This window comes from Polyodon spathula, chromosome 4 (assembly GCF_017654505.1).
Source record: "Polyodon spathula isolate WHYD16114869_AA chromosome 4, ASM1765450v1, whole genome shotgun sequence".
NCBI classification, from domain to species: domain Eukaryota; kingdom Metazoa; phylum Chordata; class Actinopteri; order Acipenseriformes; family Polyodontidae; genus Polyodon; species Polyodon spathula.
Window position 1 is genome coordinate 41,588,658 of NC_054537.1, and position 12,662 is coordinate 41,601,319.

General features: G+C 40.2%; 1 long non-coding RNA gene across 2 annotated transcripts in view; it reads left to right on the top strand.

Moving 5' to 3' along the window:
- The window catches only part of LOC121314547, a 54,019-nt gene continuing 41,357 nt past the window's right edge, over positions 1 to 12,662 (top strand). The window contains exons 1-3 of one of the 2 annotated variants that reach the window (XR_005950114.1): positions 1 to 89; positions 2,597 to 2,664; positions 2,846 to 5,476. This is a non-coding gene — a long non-coding RNA (uncharacterized LOC121314547). Of the gene's footprint in view, positions 90 to 2,596; positions 2,665 to 2,845; positions 5,477 to 12,662 lie in introns of those variants that run through there. The other variant, XR_005950115.1, reaches the window with a different exon arrangement.

The following is a 12,662-nucleotide window of genomic DNA, read 5'->3' on the forward strand; positions in this document are numbered from 1 at the left end:
ACAGTTTATACACAAGGCTAGTGTTGTGCAATGCTTGGCAACAATCCTGTGTCATCCTCACATGCATAGTTCTTAAGAGAGCAATATCTGTAAGTGTGTTCATTATTTACACAGATATCATTGATAGTAACATATTATTACTGAATTAAGTCATTATTTTTGACATGTTTTTAAGATGTTTTTTCATTGATGTTATTTTGCATGTAAGCTGCATCGGATAAGCAGCTAGTTAGCTAGTTAGCTACTTAGTACTAGTTATTCGTAGCTACTGCAATACTTATCTTACGCTAATCTGTTTTATGTGTAGTTCATGCTGTTATTTTACTGCACTTAGGCAGCGTCATGTGAATATTACTTACATTGTTGTGAGAATGTATACTTACATGAGTACGCATTTGTGATTTGTATTTGCAGTTTCACACTTTTATTCAAGTAAAGCCTCTAAAGATACACCCTGTCTCTTGGAGAATCATTTGAATGAGTGTTTAGCTGACTGGATGGTTAGATACGAGCTACATTCAATGAGACCATACAGACAATCTGTAGACTATGTGTGAGGCAGTGGATTTATACGACCCCATGAAATCACCCACATAATTTAAAAAACAACCCGTCATATTAAATCCAAGTGCCAAGCAAACCTGTAACACCTCAGAGACACTATGGGTTCTTTCTGTGGTAGGCTTCAATTTATCCTGTAGATCTTCTGCTAATGTTAGAATGGTTTGCCTTGGTAAACAAAGCTTTTCAATTACCTTAGTATCAGACAGTGTTCATACAACCAGAGATTATGGTGGGAGACCATTATTTCTTTCTGACAGTTAGTGGTTCCCATGAAAACGTAAACCTAAATTCTAAGTTAGCCTGGGGGTGAGGAGGCTAACTTTTTAGGCTAAGGCTTAGTCGGTCTTAATTTTTATGTCACTGGCTAACTTGTATTAGTCTAGTCTAAGTGACAAAACTAAGAGCAGTCTAGCTGTTTAGACTAGTCTAATGTACTTTTATGTAACCAGACCCTGGTGTAGTATCGAATTCTGTTCCCCATAGAATTCAGTGTATCTTGCTTATTGTGCGCATGTGCAAAGGTATCTTTTACCAGTCACTACAAATACTCTGCTGATTTTGTCAAAAGTACTATTTGGACAAGACTAAAAAATGGGGTGTCCTCAGAGTTGATCAAAGCTGATGAGGTCCTGTAACCTCCAGGACATGGACTAGAAAACTCAGTAATTTTTTAATTAAAAGCAAAATTGTTGCGAGAAGAGACACTTTTGCACTTTTTAACTCTCTCTGTTGCTGGTGACCCTAGCCTGCGTGCGGGGGCATGTCCTGTGTCACCCCTGTGATTGGCCCTTCCCTCTGTGTCAGTCGTGTAGTGCATGGTCTGTGTCTCCCCTGTGATTGGCCCTTCCCTCTGTTTCAGTCGTGTAGTGCGTGGTCTGTGTCTTCCCTGTGATTAGCCCTTCCCTCTGTATCAGTCGTGTAGCGCATGGTCTGTGTCTCCCCTGTGATTAGCCCTTCCCTCTGTATCAGTCGTGTAGTGCATGGTCTGTGTCTCCCCTGTGATTAGCCCTTCCCTCTGTATCAGTCGTGTAGTGCATGGTCAGTGTCTCCCCTGTGATTGGTCCCGTCTGTGGGTCACTGTGTGTTCATGTGTTAAGTGTGTTACCATTAGCACGAAATGTGTGGTTGATGACCAATGCAATGTGTAAGGTTGAATAAAGTAGCCGGGGGGGGGGGGGACTACCACTACACAGGCCACATGCCCTGTTGTTGTACGTGTGGCTCTGGTTGCCATGCACCAACGGTACGCAAGGCCTCCGAACACACTGAGAGACGACTGTTGTTTGACTGAGTCTGGAACCTTGCAGCTATTGGAACGGTAAACAAGGATCTCTCCTATTTTCTCTCCTATCTCCTATTTGCCTGTGAAACGCTACTTGGTGTCAGGATGTAACCAAGAGTCAAACCCTCAGCATCAAGCAGTAGCGTGAGTTCGAGATCGACCAGTCCCTCTCTGCTGCAACCCCGACCCAACCCGGACCCGGTTGGATGGCAAACCTGCACTGCCATTTGTTGTTGTTGTGTTGTGGTTGCCATGGTTCCGGAGTAGCTGAGAGAGAGCTGTGTGTGTGACTGATTGCTGAATAAAGAAGCTATTGGAATGAGAAACAAGCGTGTCTGTCTCCTATTTTCTGGTTGCCTGTGAAACGCTACAATATATTGCATTGTAAATTTGATACTGGAAGTCTGTGAGTTGGAATGTAAGGTTGGCAGGGATGGGGTTAAATCTGGTTGCCTATTATTGTCAATTTGATACTGGAAGTCTGTTACATTCCACCGTCCCTAGGTTGGCAGGGATGGGGTTAAATCCATTCACCAATTAGGTAATTGAGTTCTAATTGGGGAATGGCCACATGTATAAAAGGGCAGGAAAAATCCTTAGTCTGGAGTCTGGGGTCATGCAGGAATGCCTAGCCTATAGGCACTGATTGTTTTCTTTAACCTTGTATTTTGGCCCTGGTGCCATTTATTTGTTGTTTTGTTTAATACATGTGCACTCTAGTGCTTAAACTGCAGCTTTCTTGTCTTCCAGTCTTTCTGCTGATAACACCTGGGCCTACAGTGCTACCCTGTCACAGGCAGACTTGCTGTTACGTTAAGGTAAATTGATTATTTCTCTCTATTTAATGTCAATTTCATTTTTAGTGTACATTTTTAATCCACTAATTACCCCATCACTAACCAAAAATTGTTAATTACCACATTTTGATTGTGAATACTACACAAATGTGGTTTTGACAGAACTGTTAACTATAATTTTGTAATTACTACTTTTTTTCAGATACTTGGTTTCTGGTGATAACCAAACTTCCCTGGCGTTTAGTTTCAGGATAGGGCAATCAACGGTATGTTTCATCCTACAGGAGACCTGCGAAGATCTGGTCATTCTTCAAACCTCTGTATTTGCAAGCACAAAGTGATCAATAGCTTCAGATTGCTAATGAATTTTGGGATATGTGGAATTATCCAAACTGCATTGGAGCTATAGATGGGAAACGTGTCACTATCCAGGCACCCATCAACTCTGGATCAGAGTATTTTAATTATAAAAGGGGGTTCAGCATTGTGCTTCTTGCCATGTGTGATGCAAGATGTTGCTTCACACTTGTTGACATCAGCAGCAGTGGTCACTGGAGTGACGGGAGCATTTTATCAGTCTGAGTTGGGCAAGGCGCTGGAACAGAATAGGCTAGCTGTCCCATTGCCAAGAGCATTGCCAAATGGAGATGAAGCCTTACCTCATGCGACCCTACCCTGGAAAGCATCTGCCAATCTGCCAGTGTTTATAACTACAGGCACTCGCGTGCCCAATGTGTAATTGAAAATGCCTTTGGTATTTTGGTGAGCAGATGGGCAGTGTTCAGCAGGCCAATGAGGATGAAACCCAAAAAAGCCATTTCTGTTGTTCAGGCAGCAGTTTGCCTTCATGCTTAAAGGCGATGGGGATGGAACAAGCAGCGTTGAAGTGGAGGGTACACTTGCTGATGTGGACAGATGTCTTGGGAGGGGGGTGTTTTCATAAGGGGCCACTTTATCTAACTGGTCTGGTCCCAGCAGCTCTCTGTACGGCTGTTGCAACAGCCTCCATGTCTGTCTCCATTTCAACTGCTGACCCTTAACACATCAGTTTTAGTACAAACAAATACAGTTTTCTGTCTTATTTTAAGTAACACTTTACTACCACTTAGTTGTAGGGTTGTAAGATTTTTTATAGTTGAATCTTGGTGTAAACTCTTGAGCATTATTTCATAGAATTCATCTCCTTGATGAATTCATCTCCTTGAACACACAAGAGAAGCATGTTGATAGTCAATAGCAATTTCCAAAAAACTGAGACAGCTATCAGAGAAATAAATAAATAAATAAATAAATAAATAAATAAATAGTGACTTCTCACTAATGAAACGTAATATTATGTAAGCAATAAGACCTGACAGGGTGCTTGATATTGGGCAATACCGGACCGCCCTAGGGTGTAATGAGGCCCGATGCCACAAGTCTGGTATTTCCCAATAATCCCCACCCTGAGGGTCTTACTGCGCTTAGAAAATTGGCAACTTATGTAGAAAAAATCCATATCATATCAGCATATCTATACAAGGAAAGAAGATACACAGTACAGAGATTTATACTTCAGACTCTTGACAAAAAAAAAGATTGTTTTACTCTTTTTTGTTTACCCATTTAATCGTAAAAAATCAAATACATCGTGCCAGTGACATCAAGTGGACTAAAATGCAGACTAGAAAATGCAGCATATGTGTACTAACTTAATCCTGATTGTAGCGTACCAAACAGATGATTCCGGTAATTGGTGTACCTGATCGGACGAGAAAACCGTGGTATGTAAACAATTATGCCAAGCAAATTCAGAAATGACTGTGAATGAAGTTACTGATGGTAGTAAAAAGCAAACATCCACAATAAACAGAACTCTCCAGATGGCAACCAACATTTATTTAGCCCTTACATCCATGTGAATACGTATAACACGATTCTAAAATGAAGTATTTTTTGTTTAAAATTCAATATTAATTCAGAGAATGCATAAGTGTAAATAAATGGGGAAGCATAAATGCTTGGGACATGCAAAAGTACTAAATTAGTCTTATCCTTCACAGTTCAAAATTAATCCACTTGAACAGGATCGTCACGAATCTGATTTTATACCCTGCAATCGGGATTTTTTTTAGTCTGATTTAGGAGATAATCTATGATGTACACTGCAAACGGGATTAGAACTGTACTAATTTTAGTCAACGTGGACTAAACCGGTTTAACCCACTAGTTGGACACATCAAGTGGACTAACTTTGGTAGGCTGCAATTGACACTATATGTCCACATCACCTGTTTAACTTAGTATTGTGAAAACAATAACGTAACTGAATTTTAAAACTAAAATAAAACTGAGCTGTCGTACTCACAGGCTCCACGATCTGCTAAGGGGTTTTCTGCAGGTATGTTGTTAACATAAAAAAATACTGTATTAAATGTTTTACAACTTGTAGTATTCCCGGTGGGTTTTTACACGACTAAGAATGGTTCGGTTTATATCTAGGTATTAGTCCAATTCTTTATATTAAAACACCATCTTCCTTATGTGTAGGTCTTATACACCACGCAACTGTAACTTCCTGTGTGTTTCAAATTGCATTCTAGGAATTGTAGTTTTCCAAGAGCTCTTTGTTTGAGTTAAATGGAGAACAACTTCGGGATAAACTACAATGTCCAGCATTGTAATCTAATTTTGCAATAAACGATTTTATTGTTGTTTATTTTAATACAGAAATTAACGTCGTTCTTTTAAGTATTGTGTGACGGCGGTACCACCCACTTCTCCTAGCAGGGACTTTCCAGGATCTCTGGCCTGGGGATTTTCCCCACAGCTGCCAGGCAGGGACTTTCCAGGATCTCTGGGCTGGGGAGTTTAAACCAAGTGTTTACTTTTAAGCAACTCTGTTTTGTGTCCTTCTTGACATCGCTGCAATATTATACAAAAAGTCATTATTATAGTACATTTGAACATTTTCTAGTTGTGTGTATAAAATAACTACTGTACATTGTTTTAAAGCTATTATTATTATTATTATTATTATTATTATTATTATTATTCAGACCACTTGGGTCAATTGCAGCATACCAGTGATTAGACCCTGTGAGATATATACAGTGACTTGCAAAAGTATTCAGACCCTCTCACAGTTTTCACATTGTGTTCCTTTAAAACTTGCAGTCATGACATTTTGAAGTAGGAATTAATATGTGTTATATACACAACCTACTCCACACATTTAAAGCAAAAAAAAAAGAAAGAAGTAAATAGATAATTAATATAAAATAAAAATGGAAAACTCATGATTGCATCAGTATTTAAACCCTTTGCTGTGGCAAACCTAAATTAATTCAGGTGCACAAAATGACCTTAACTAGCCACACAATTAGTTGAATGGTCTCTGTTTGTGTGCAATATTAGTGGTTCTCATGATTTCAGAATAAAAACACCTGTCTCTGTGAGGTTCCTTGGTCAGGTAATGAATTTCAAGCAAAGACTCAACCATGAAGACCAAGGAGCTTTCAAACAAGTCAGGGATAAAGTCATTGAAAAGCACAGATCAGGAGGGTACAAAAAATATCGAAGTATCTGAATATCTCTGTGAGCGCAGTCTTCTCAGTCATCAAGAAATGGAAGGTGCATTTTACCACCCAGACTCTGCCTAGATCAGGCTGTCTCTCCAAACTGGGCAGCCGGGTAAGGAAGAAACTGACGAGGGATGCCACTGTGAGGCCAACGACAACTTTGAAAGAGCTACAGAGTTTATTTTTAATGTAATAGTTTTAATAAAATTACAATTGATAGCAGTACAATCATAAATGTATTTGCTTTGTATTTGTATTATTAAATGATATGCACATCATGAGCCCCTTGTGGCCCCCCAAATTTGGACATTGCCTTATTCCTCCAGTGAATGCTTTGGCAGCAATTACAGCTGTACGTTTGTTGGGATAGGTCTCTACCAACTTTGCACACCTAGATTTGGCAATATTTGACCATTCTTATTTACGAAACTGTTCAAGCTCTGTCAAAATCCTTGGGGAACGTTGATGGACAGCAATCTTCAACTCATGCCACATATTTTTGATTGGATTTAGGTCAGGGATCTGACTGGGCCACTCAAGGACATTTACCTTTATGTTCCTTAGCCACTCCAGTGTAGCTTTGGCTGTGTGAACTTTTGTCCCAGTTTCAGCTTTCTTGCAGAGGGCATCAGGTTTTCCTCAAAGGACTTTTCTGTATTTTGCTCCATTCATTTTCCCTTCTATCTTGACAAGTGCCCCAGTCCCTGCCGATGATAAACATCCCCATAACATGATGCTGCCACCACCATGCTTCACAGTAGGGAGATGTGCTGTGTTGGGTTTGAACCAAAAATAATGCTTTGCATTTAGACCAAAAAGTTGCATTTTAGTTTCGACAGACAACAAAACTTTTTGCCACCTGGCTACAGAATGTTTTTTTTGCATACTTCAAATAGGATTCAAGGTGGGCTTTCTTGAGTAATGGCTTTCTTCTTGCCATCCTACCACACAGGCCAGATTTGTGGAGTGCTTGGGATATTGTTGTCACATGCACACTTTGCCCAGTTTTGGCCATACAAGTCTGTAGCTCTTGCAAAGTTGCCTTTGGCCTCTTGGTAGCCTCTCTGATTAGTCTGCTTTTTGCTCGATCATCCATTTTGGAGGGACGGCCTGATCTAGGTCTTGGTGGTGCCATAGACTTTCCACATCTTAATAATCATCTTGACCGTGCTCCAAAGGATATTCAAGGCCTTTGATATTTTTTATACCCATCCCCTGATGTGTGCCTTTCAACAACGTTGTCCCGGAGTTCTTTTGAAAGTGCCTTGGTACTCATGGTTGAGTCTTTACTTTGAAATGCACTACCCAGCAGAGGGAACCTACAGGAACTGCTGAATTTATCCTGAAATCATGTGAATCACTACAATTTAACAGAGGTGGGGGCCACTTGGTGTGTGATTTTGAAGGTGATTGATTACACCTGAGCTAATTTAGGATTGCTATTACAAGGGGGTGGACACTTATCCAACCAAGCCATTTCAGTTTTCATTTTTTATTCATTTTCTACAAATTTCTAGAATATTTTTTTCACTTGGAAGTTGTGGGGTAGGATGTGTAGATAAATGAAAAAAAAAAACTATTTTAATGCATTTTAATTCCAGGCTATAAGGCAACAAAAGGTGAAAATTTTGAAAGAGGGTGTAGACTTTCTATAGGCACTGTATATTGTCACGGGGAGAGTGCTGTGGGGTGCTGTAATGCGCCCTCCCGACCACTGGCAGTGCTGGAGAGCCACCAGCAGTAACACTGCTAGCCAGGCAGCGGCCATGTTAAGCAGCCTGACTCAACATGACCAGGCAGCTCCTCTTCCCCTGCTTCAGTCTCCCTGTCCTGGATTAACACCCAGAAGAGATGTGCTGCTGGTCTGTTTGGTTTTCCCAACTAAAGCCCTGTGTTTGCAGATCCTTAATGAGCTGTGAGTGGGCGTTCCCTTGCTTTCCCTACCCCTTTGGGTGCCTGGATGGATCTGCAGCGCGGCACCTTTTTGTCTCTGTGCCTTTGTGTTTATGGAGCCGTGTGGAGGAACCACGTGACTGCGTTGTTTTGATTTGGTGTTTCTTTGTATTTGGTTTGTGTGATCCTGTACCTGTCTTTGACCCCTGCTATTATTCTCCGCGTGGAATATTAATAAAACCCTGCCCAGCCCTGCCTTGCTGGTGCGCAGGTTGCACCTCACTTCCTTCCTCTGTGTTGTCACTTCCAGTCCCACTGGCGCTACACCCACCAACCCCCATCACAGTATGCAGAATTATGCCCCTCAAAAAATGTTTTGTAATATTTCCAGAGAGAAAGAGAGAGAGAGAGAGAGAGAGAGAGAGTATCTATATAACATATACAACGGCATACATTTAGTAATGATGTTTCTCTGTACTTGTTGATTATGCTTCGGATACCACATCTTGAAAATCGACTGATGCAAGCTATTTCACTCAATGTTTTTCCTTTCTTTATGCAAGTCAATACACTTTTGAGGCAGATACCCAGATATCTATTTTTCCCTAAAAGCAGGGTGTATTTACAAGCCTTGAAAAAATTATTCTATGACATTTCAGGTTTCCTCAACTTATTTGGAGCAATAGACTGTACACATGTGCCGCTAACCCCTCCAGCTCATTCTGAGCATCTGTATGAACAGAGAATACACATATTCTATTGATGTGCAGGTGGTTTGTAATTGTGCACAATTTAGAAATGCACCATTGACTAACTTAAATAAAAACTGACAGTATACATTTGACTTATAGGCTACTCATGATAATACAAATTGGTGATATAATGTAAAATTTGTTGCTGGTCCCTTGAAATTCGTATTAACGCAAATTGACAGCCTTGTAAGTGTCATAACTTGTCAATGAGACACCATGATCTATTTTTTGTTAATTGTCTAGGCTACTAAGTACGCCAAGTTAATCATAATAATAATAATGATTAGAAAAAACACTAAAATCATTTAGTTTCAATTTAAAAGACTCTTTTATTCGCATTGTACACCAGTGTGTACAATGCAGCAGCTTGATATATTTTGTCCTACCGGTAGCCTGCAGGATAAAGTAAAAAGAAAGTGAGCTAGGTATTCATTTGATTTTACTACTGTACTGTATAGGCATATGTGTAGCCTAACTAAAACACATTTGTGTTATTTCAGCGCAATGATTTATACATTTAAAATCGCAATGCTGTTTGTGCTGTGACTGGCCCATCTTAGCACGTCTACCCTTTAGTGTTCCTCAAGAAAAAACTCAAAATATAAAATAATTATATTTGTTTTAAGAAGAATCTGCATTTAGAATTTTTTTTTTTTTTTGGAAAACTTTGTCAGATATAGAAATATATTTTAAAGAATAAACATGAAATAAAAACAAAACAGTTGCAAACACTTGCACAAGCAAATAGGACATTTGTTTGATTTTTATGTTTCACACTTCATTACTGTATCGTGCTATGTATTGTATCGTGACCCTTGTGTCGCGATACGTATTGTATCGTGAAGACGCTGCTGATACCAAGCCCTACTTTGACGACACCACTAGTTGGGAAGCGTTCCATGCCCAGCTGACAGTACTGGGCAAGCTGTGCAATTGGAGGGGGGAAGACAAAGCCCAGCAGCTGATGACAACGCTGAGGGGGGATGCCCAAATAGTACTGTTGAGCTTGGGTGAAGAAGAGATGAGCAGTTAAAACACTTTAGTTGCCACCCTCCCATGCCGGTTCAGCAACATGGGAGAACCGAGGCTACTGCAAGCCAGATTCAGAAGAGAGCAGACGGCAGGAGAGAACCTAGCCCGACTAGCAACTGACCTGGAGAGGGAGGATCATCAAGTGTATACTGATGCCACAGCCCGGGACCAAGAGCAGCAAGCATGGTTCTAATTTATCGAAGCGGGGGTAGCTCCACAAATACGGCTGATCAAGCACAAATTATTGATTGCAGTCCGTGCTCCAGCTTGCTCAAGAGTAGGAGGACGTGATCAGAGAGGAAAGCAACACTAAACCACACCTCCATCCCCCACCCAGACATAACCCATACTGCATCAGTTATTGTTGGAAGGACCAGTATTGAGGGTCATCTCCATTTAAGCTGCCAGGTGGAGGGCGTGCCCTGCACCACGGGGGTCGACACCGGGTCCACCGGGAGACCAGCAAACACAAGGTGGGGCCCACGACAGTCAGGCTACGGACTGTGACTTGACAGCTGTCACCAATCAGAGGGAGAGGACTGTTACAACTGCAATTTGGAGGAGCCACTTTTGAACACAAGGTTTGGGTTTATGACATCCAAGACCAGCGCATCATGAGACTGGATTTCCTACAAAAAGCAAGAGGGTAGTTGGACCTGTTGAAAGGGGTGGTAAAGTTTGGAGCAGGACCATCCCCCTGCTAGAGCTACATCAGCTGCCAGCCCTTTCCAGGGCTCCTGCAAATGGGGGCAATCAAAAGCGCAGGGCAGAAAGGGATCGAGGGCTGTGACACTGATTCCATGACTGGAGGGGTTGAGGACAGCCCTCAACGATACTTAGATAATAAAATAATAACATTAAGAGTTAGTAAAAGGCCCTTGTTTTCACCAGATTTGAAGTACCACACTATGTCAACATAAGATAAAGCTGACAGGTTTGGGGTTTTTAAAAACAGCCATGTGTGGATACCAGCGATCTTGTGTATGAACAACAGTAAAACAGATGTTTAGCATCTAAAACATTATTTTTTGAAAAAAAAGACAAAGGTTGTAAGCAATACCAAATCTTCCAAGGAGTCGTTCTCCTGAAGGATAAACACCACTAAGTAGTCTGTAAAGAGTTTATTTTACTTTTGGAAGGATGGGGAAAGTTAAATCGAATGTAGCTGCATTTTTGAAGATTTGTTCTGTAATGTCCCTGGACAGACTTTGAAGGCCGGTGCTTGGTTGGTAGATGCTCTCATATCCATGACTACAGAACTCACTGCCGTAATTAAAAAGGAAGTATCTTAACAGCAAACCTTACATTATGTGCTCATAAAGTATCAATTCTATTCAATGACTTATTTATCCCTTAGTTAAAATTCTACTAAATGTCGTTTTTGTTTAGTCCACTAGATGGTGGATATGAGCTTCTTATCTGACTTTTACTGTACAGGGTTTTATGCTGCCTTGGCTTGAACCAAAAAAAGACAGCCAAAACAAAACAAAAAAAATACATGCAAGCAAAATCAAATTGTACATGGTACAAATGTAATTTTAAAAGTGACACAATGAGAAATGGCAGGACACAAAAACAAATCACCTGATACTAACAGGGGTCGACACCACCATGTTTTGTGATGGACATTTGACAAAATTACTGGAGGATGGCAATTAATCTAGTGTATAAAGTGTATATCTAACCTAATGCCATCAGAGCACAATCCAGTTTAAAGCACATTTTCCTCTATAAATAAAGGCGCTAAGCAGACAAACATCAATGGAAAGCAGCACAATTATTAGCTAGCTAGTTAGCTAATAATAATAATAATAATAATAATAATAATAATAATAATAATAATAATAATATTCAACCTAGTACCTAGGTGCCGCAGCTACACCAAAGTCCTTTGTGCTTGTTGTCGTAGTTGCAATATGTAGACATGCATCAACACGACAGTTTTCAAGGCGATTCCTTGGAGATGTTTTAATTAAGTTCATGTGACTGAAGCCTCATTCACAGCAACATGTATCAGGGCTCAGTGTCAGTAAAAGAAGTGACAGCCTTGCTAGTGCTCTGTATTCATCCTCACTTGACTTAATCAAAAGACACCACAATTTGGTAACATCACTGCCACAGCGGTGTGTTGAAAAGTGTCTTGACAGCCTCATCTTCGGAGTGCAATGTATATTGCATTTCAGCTTTGTTGGAGTCAATGTGCTTTGTAAATCTTGCAGCAAGTTTTTGAATTTCTGAAACTTTTGGTTGCAGGTGTCCAAATAAAGCATGCATTTCACCAGCTGTTTTTCAGGAAACATGGCCTTGAATGCCTGTTCAAGTTTCTTTGCACACTCCATAAAACAATCTATTCTCTTTATTGTTTCATATTGTACCCCTACCTTCTGTTCCCCCCCACTCCCAATATTAAACATGATCTTCTGAAACCATTTTTGATATATATATTTTTTTATCTTCTCCCTCTGCAAAATGAATGAACCACTTATTTGGTGCCATGTTTAATTACAGTAAAGTGAACATGTGACAAAACATCTCACAGAAATATAATTGTACAGTAGAGCATTTTCCTTCTGAAAGACATCATATTGGGAATTGTTGCTTGATTCTGCATAGCTCATATTTGTTTTTTCTACCAATTATTTAATGATTCAACAAACTCTTCTGTTTATGCCTTTGATATTGTTGTTGGGTATTGGGTTCAAATTTGTTCTATACAGTATACATCAGTGGCCCTAATAACAAAGGCAAGGTTCCCCTCTGCTATTTCCAGGTAAACTGTACA